Source organism: Rhinolophus sinicus, linkage group LG09, assembly GCF_036562045.2.
Source record: "Rhinolophus sinicus isolate RSC01 linkage group LG09, ASM3656204v1, whole genome shotgun sequence".
NCBI classification, from domain to species: Eukaryota; Metazoa; Chordata; class Mammalia; order Chiroptera; family Rhinolophidae; genus Rhinolophus; species Rhinolophus sinicus.
Window position 1 is genome coordinate 50,591,466 of NC_133758.1, and position 7,649 is coordinate 50,599,114.

The following is a 7,649-nucleotide window of genomic DNA, read 5'->3' on the forward strand; positions in this document are numbered from 1 at the left end:
TGCTCTTCCGTCTGTATCCTAATTGTCTCTTATTATAAGGGCACTATTCACTTTGGATTAGGGCCACTTATGACCTCATTTTACCTCTTTAAAAGCCCTATCTCCAAACACTGTCACATTCTGAGGTACTTGCGATTAGGGTTTCAACATTTATGAGTAGATTAAGGGGTAGACACAATTTAGCCCATAACAAGGTAAAAAAGGAAGGTAGCTATAAAGGTATATATAGATAGATAGATAGATAGATAGATAGATAGATAGATAGATATAGATATAGATATAGATATAGATATAGATATAGATATATGTCTGTATATACATAAAATACCTATGGAATATACAAAAGAAACCATCAACACTATTTGCCTCTAAAGAGGGGAACTGAATGGTAGGAGGATGGGGAAGAAAAGGGAACATTTCATTATATGCCCTTTAGAACCGTCTGACTTTTTGTTTTTGTATCATTACTTATGTTATATATCAAAAGAATATACAAATTTTAAAAAGTTTAAATCAAGAAGTTGAATTGGGCTCTTTCCTGGTTTTTGTGGAATGAGGCACCATGAGCAGCAAAGTCTCCCGTGACACACTCTACCAGGTGGTCCAGGAAGTCCTGCATAGAAACCAGCATGAGCACGGCAAGGTTTTGGACACAGTGGAGCTGCAGATCAGCTTGTGGAACTACGACCTTCAGAAGGACAAACGATTCTCAGGCACCACCAGGCTTAAATCTGCTCCCTGTCCCCAGTTCTCCGTCTGTGTTCTGGGGACCAGCAGCACTGTGACGAGGCCCAGGCTGTGGATGTCCCCCACATGGCCATTGAGGTGCTGAAGAAACTCAACAAGAATCAGAAACTGGTCAAAAAGCTGGCCAAGAAGTATGACGCCTTTTTGGCTTCAGAGTCTCTGATCAAGAGATCCCACGAGTCCTGGGCCCAGGCGGAATAAGGCCAGCAAGTTCCCTTCCTTGCTGACACACAATGAGAACATGGTGGCCAAAGTCAATGAGAAACAAAAGTAAAAAAAGAATTTTCTGGTTTTTTTAAATGAGAAGTTTATAAGCAACAAGATGCTTGACTTGAAGGGAAAACTATCTTAGGATTCATTTCTTTTAGAGTAATGTATCCCACTTAAAGACAGATTGCCCTGTATATAATAGCTACCTACAAAAACGTTATAAAATTGTCCTTGGTTTTACAATAATAAATGAAAAATATTAAAATTCTCCAATCAAACAAAGTATGCAAGAATTTTTATGTCATTCTTTTCTTTTTAAACAGTGAGAGCAAAATAACTTACTGGAATAAAAGGATAAGAGCTGAATAAGCATTCCACTAATGGAGAAAGGGGGTATTTTCACAGAAGCAGTATTGTCCCCCATTCCATCTCCACTTGAGATTGATAAAAACATACCATTGGTCATTTAGTTTTATAAAAGCAGTATGCTTGTGCACACACACCAATTACTTTATATACAACAAAGGAATGGGGAAGGGGAAAATGAAAAAAATAAAGAAAACTATACTGTAGTAGTCAGGATGTGGTGGAACCAAATTGTGGTTTTCTAATTGATGTCTTCTTAGTCTGGAGTAATAGAGTTTTGAAATAAAGCTGCAGGTTCCTTTTTTGTAGACATCTTGTCTGCTGCTGGAATACATTAATTGTACTTTCATTCTCTTATTTCCAACTGTGCAGGTATGTCTGTCATGATTGGTTGCCTGTCAATCAACTGGCAGAATCTGATCTGCCTCATTGACAAACGCCGTCATTCACAATAGACTTTCATTAGTTTACTAAGTAGTGTCTTAATGTTAAACTGTTTCACAGAATCATCCTTCCCCACCATCTTCAAATTAACAAGATCGTGGTTCTCAGTATTGAATCCTTCCTTGGGTTATTTTTTTATTATTATTTTTTTTTTTTTTGGCCATACTAAGTACTGAAGTCTCTCAGCTACCGCTTCACAAAGAAGTACCAGGTTGGTAACAAACTAGCATACAGCAGCACCAGGAATGGCAGAAGAAGGAGGCAACAGTGGTCAAAAAGCATTTTCTAAAGCAAAAAATAAGTTCCTTGAAAGCACAAATTTAATTTGTTAGAACCTATTAGATCAGGGCAGGGAAAGATCCTTATTATGGGGTTTATTTCCACTCAACTAATTGTGAACTAGCGAGGACTTAAACAAAGATGTCTGAAACTCCCATGTTCAGATTCCTACGATCAGATTTCAGATGAAGAAGGTGCTGTGTCTGGCAGTGGCATTTGGCCACGTGAAAATGACAGATGAGCTTGAGTACAACATCCACTTAGCTGTCAATTTCCTGGTGTCATAGCTCAAAAAGCACTGAAAGAATGTCCGGGCTTTATATATAAAGAGCACCATGGAAAAGCCCCAGCACCTGTTACTAAGTACTTATTGACCTGTACTAAGGCACAGCTTAATAAACCATAGTGTTATCATTAAAAAGAAGGGGGAAAAAGAAGTTGAACTGGCATCTAGGACTTAAGACCATATCTGACATTTAATGGGAAGACTGTTACTCTGTTGATGAAGTAACTAGTCCTTACATTCTTCAAGGACAAGAACTGCCTGCCTGATACTTATGTAATGGAAATAAAGCTACTGGAAGGCAATGTTGCCATAAAATGAATGTTTCTTGTTTCAATAACAAGCATATGGACATTTATCTATTCTCAGAGTACAATTTTCTGTGGCAATAGCATTAACTAACTTAAATTCATAAGATAATGTATTTGTAGCAGACAACTATTTTACAAATAGTAAGGTATATAGCATAATGATGTATGTTCACTTAGGCTAAGATATGTGTAATTGAAGAATAGTTTTATAAGTTAGTTATAGCTGAAATATTATGTCCTGTATTATGATCAGATGGTAAAATAAAGCTGTGCCTTAATAAATCTCAGTGTTAAAACTGAATTTCCCAACATCTCTTGAAAAGTTAAAAAGATGTAGACTATAGACAATAAGACTGCTAATAATAAACCCCAGGATATCTTGAGGGATAATAATAGCAACTAGTAAAGTGGTACAATTTTTCAGTGCTATGTATTTGTGAAGCACTTTTACATATAGCTCACTTATCTTTTGCAACTATTCTTTCAAGTGTAAAACTTGACTCATATTTTATAGATGAAAAATGCGAGTCAGTGTAGCAGGAAAATGGCAAGCATTAATTCTGAGTCTTATTGCAATTCAAAGGCTCTTTGTTTGGTATTTGTATCAAGAAATATTGCCAGTTTACAGAAATTGGTCCAACTTCAAATTGGTCAGTGGGTCTGCCCAAGTACCAAGAAAATGTGACTCAGGGACCAAACATGAAGTGAAAAAGCACACAAGCACACAAGAGAAGACAAAATCTCCTACATAATACATGGCCACTTATTTACTGAGTGATTATCAATGGTAATTGCAGTATGCAAAGCATTTTCACATAGTTCATCTCATTTTATCCTTACCATGGGAAATATGTAGAACAGTTCTTACAACAAATCCTCAAAGAGGCATTATACTAATATTATAATGTCTTTAATAATATAAACCGTGTCTTACTTTCTACCTATGCTACTGATCACATCAGTGCATACCCACAGATGACCCTAAAACCCCACACAACACAAAACCTAAGTACATGACAGAATGAATCCAAAGACAGTAGTACTTGAACATGAAGAGGCTCTTCTTTGCCCCAAGAATTAAATATTCAGCAATCTGCACTGCAGAGTGTTACAAGTCAGACACAGTCTCTCTCCAAGGTGCTGAGGACCTGACAGGGTTCCAGCCCATCCTCTCAGAACAGCATAATAGACTGACTTACAGAGAATATTCACTCTGTAGCTTTGGTTACCAGTTGAAGGATATGATTGTAATTGTAACAACAGAAATTCACTTGAGTTGCCTGTGGACTAGCCAGAGATGAGGACCTTGCTCAGGAAATAATATAAACTAACCAAAGCAACTTTACTTCTAGGCTTAGCCTAGACACAAGCTCTGAAAGTTAGTGGTTTCAATCTTTTGTTCTCTAAGAAATCCTGTGTAACCTCCAAATTTCTGAAAGCCAGAAAAAAGGACTTTAGAGCACATCTATTAAGATTATTTTATTTTCCATACTAGAAGATCATGAGTGATACCTAGACATCATGTCACTTTTTAGAATACCAGGAAAATGGAGTTTTAAAAACATTATGTGTGTGCATTTGCTATGCCTCATTTTGCCCATCAAAGACAAACATAGCATTGTGGTAACTTATTTTGGAAATGACATTGATGAACTTATTTGTTGACAAAAGTATCTGAAGAATTTAATAACATTTATTCATTCAAGTATTTAACATATATTATTTACAACCTATGAGAATCACTACATGGTAAGGCAGAAAGATGATAGGGAAAGCTCTATCTCCCAACTCAGACAGACTTAGGTATGAATCCTGACTCTGTCACAGACTACCTGTGTGATCTTGAGCAAATTACATCACCTCCCTGTGCCTCAGTTTTCTTATCAGTAAAATGGTGTTATAATGTCACCTACTCCAATAGGTTGTTATAATACTCAGTAAGATCATGCATATAAAGCTCTAGCCAAACAGTCTTCCCTGTTTTTGTATGTGAATGTATATATCCTTGTGTGTGTGTGTGTGTGTGTGTGTGTGTGTGTATGTGTGTGTGTACACTATGGTCAACCTCAGGAAGTGGAATGGACCAGGAATAAGTATATTTTGACACATTTGATACTTCTTTTCTATAATTCATTGATTTCACTGAGACTGAGCTTCTATATCTGTGAAAGATTTCTTGCAAAGTTATTCTGAGTTCGAAATGGGGTAATATACATGAGAGTTCCCTGTAAACTGTAATGTGTTAGATAAATTAGAAGACTATTAGAATATTACTCAGAAGGGATTCAGGACCCCTTGTCTAATTTCTCTTTCAAATGTTCAGCAATCAGAAGGGTTCCTATAGTGAGGACATTAGTGAAACATATTAAAGACCTCAGAATGAGCCCATCTTTACGTCCATTGCATCCATTCATGTCACCAAATAGACAGAAATTGGAACTACATGAATACAAGCAACCTTCTGAAAGAGGGCCATATATCCTTGCCTATGTGGTCCACTTGTAGCAAATAAAGGTTATTTTCTGTTTAAGAGAGAGAACATTAGTTCCACTTCTAGGTGTCCACTCTAAAGAAACTCTCACATATACACAGTGATATATAAGAGAATGTCCATTCCAGCTGTTTTTGAAATAATGAAAAAGTAAAAATCTAATATTCCCTCAGGAGGAAAACAAATTAATAAATTGGTTTATTCATACAGTGTATTCAGCAGTTAATATGAATGAACTGGACCAGGCATCAGGCAAACTATGGCGTGTGAGCCAAATCTTGGCTCCCCTTCTGTTTTTGTAAGTAAAGTTTTATTGGAACACAGCCACATCCACATGTTTATATATTGTCTATGGCTGCTTTCTCACTACAATGAATAGTTGTGAAAGACTCTGCATGGTCAGCAAAGCCAAAAAGTTTTACCATCTGATTCTTTACAGAAAAAGTTTGCTGACTCCTGAACTAGATCAAGACTTATGAACATGAATAAATCTCAAAAACATAATGTTGAGTAAAAATGATATACGTAGCAGACTTTATCTATATAACATATTTAAACACACTAAACAATAGTCTAGTGAATGTACAAAAACGTAAAATGATCAAAAACATAATATAACACAACTTTCAGGTATTGATCCCGCTGGAGAGTATGGAAAAGTGAAATGTTTGAGAGAGGTATTAACTACTCCTCTAATCTTTCACTCCTTTTTTTAAAAGAGAGATCTGAAACAAATATAGCAAACTACTGGTATCAGTTTAATATTAGCAGTAAATGCATAAATGTGTGTTATATTTTTTCCTGCATCTTTATATGTTTGAAATAGTTTCACAATTTAAAAAATAATAAATAAAAAGGGAAAACAAAGAAAATATAACGTGCATGAGAGTCTGTTCCAGGATATTTACCACAGTATTATTTATAAAGGAAAAAAAAATAAACAAACTAAAAGTCTAGCAAAAGGGGATTGGTTTAATTAATTGTAGAAGATTCACATGAATGCAATCATTAAAATGCTTCTGTAAACAACCTAAATTCCATTAAGAATAGGACAGATAATTAAATGGTGATTTATTCATACAGTAGAATACTATGATATAGCAATAAAGAGAATGAATTATAGTTTCAGGAAACAATATGGGTCAATCTAATAGACTTTTGATGAGCAAAAGAAACCAGACCCAAAAGAGTACATATTATATGGTCCATTTATATGAAGTTCAAAAACAGGCAAAATTATTGATAGTGTTAGAAGTCAAGATGGTGGTAACCTCAGTGAGAGGAAGAAGGACTGGTATGAATAGGAAAGTAGCACAAGGAAGTGTCTGAGGTCCTGGAAATGTCCTATAACTTCACATAAGAGGCATGTGGACATGGGTGGGACACTACACAGGTGGATACTTACATAAAAATGTACAAAGCTACACAAATTAAGATCTGTGTACTCTACTGTATACCTAATACATTTTTAAGTGCTTTCGTAGAAGAATATTGAATTACTTGGGGAAATGTTTGGCATATATTGTTGAGTGAAAGAAACATAGTTAAAAAGCAGTAAGTATAATGTGATCCCCCCAAAATTTGATTTTATACATGTGTGTATGTGTGTGTGTGTGTGTATACACACACACACATGCACATAAGGACTGACAATTAAGCTCACTAACTCATCCTAGAAAAAGTGCTACATACCTCATTGCTGAATATCATTACAGTCACCTTCAAAGAACTCCCCTTGGGAAGCTATGCACTGATGCCAGCGCTTAGTCCACCCTTCAAAGCAATTTTGGAACAATTTTCTGGAATGGCCATCAGAGCTGTCGTTGTATTACCCTTGATGTCCTGAATGTCATCAAAATGTCTTCCTTCAATATTTTCTTTATCTTCAGGTAAAGAAAGAAGTCATTGGGGGCCAGATCAAGTGAGTAGAGAGAGTGTTCCAATATTTATTTGTCTACTGGCTAAAAACTCCCTCACAGACAGTGCCGTGTGAGCTGGTGCATTGTCGTGATGTAAGAACCATGAATTATTGGCAAAAAGTTCAGGTCATCTAACTTTTTCATGCAGTCTTTTCAGAATTTCCAAGTACTAAACTTGGTTAACTGTTTCCCCAGTTAGTACAAATTCATAATAAACAATCCTTCTGATAGCAAAAAGTTCATAAACTTAATTATCAGACCACGTGTGTGTGTGTGTGTGTGTGTGTGTGTGTGTGTAATATGTTAACCCTGAAAATAAAATGTTGTTACAACCCATTCCACATTTTCTGTGCATTTCCATAGTAACTGACAGAATAGCTAGTCTGCAAAGATGACCCCCAATGAACCACCCTTCTGAGTATTCCTGCCCTGCAAAGTCCCCTCCCACATTGAATCTGGGCTGGACTGTGACTTGCATCAACCAGGTGAATGTGGTAGAAATGACCACACTGTACCAATCCCAGGCCTAGGCTTTTAGAGGTGTGTAGAGCCTGCTTCTTGTCTTTTGGATCACATGCCTTTAGGAGTCTGAAACTGCC

General features: G+C 36.2%; 1 pseudogene; it reads left to right on the forward strand.

The window, feature by feature from the left end:
• The first annotated feature begins 481 nt into the window (after positions 1 to 481).
• Positions 482 to 1,021, forward strand: LOC109435036 (large ribosomal subunit protein uL1; annotated as a pseudogene).
• The last annotated feature ends 6,628 nt before the right edge of the window (positions 1,022 to 7,649 follow it).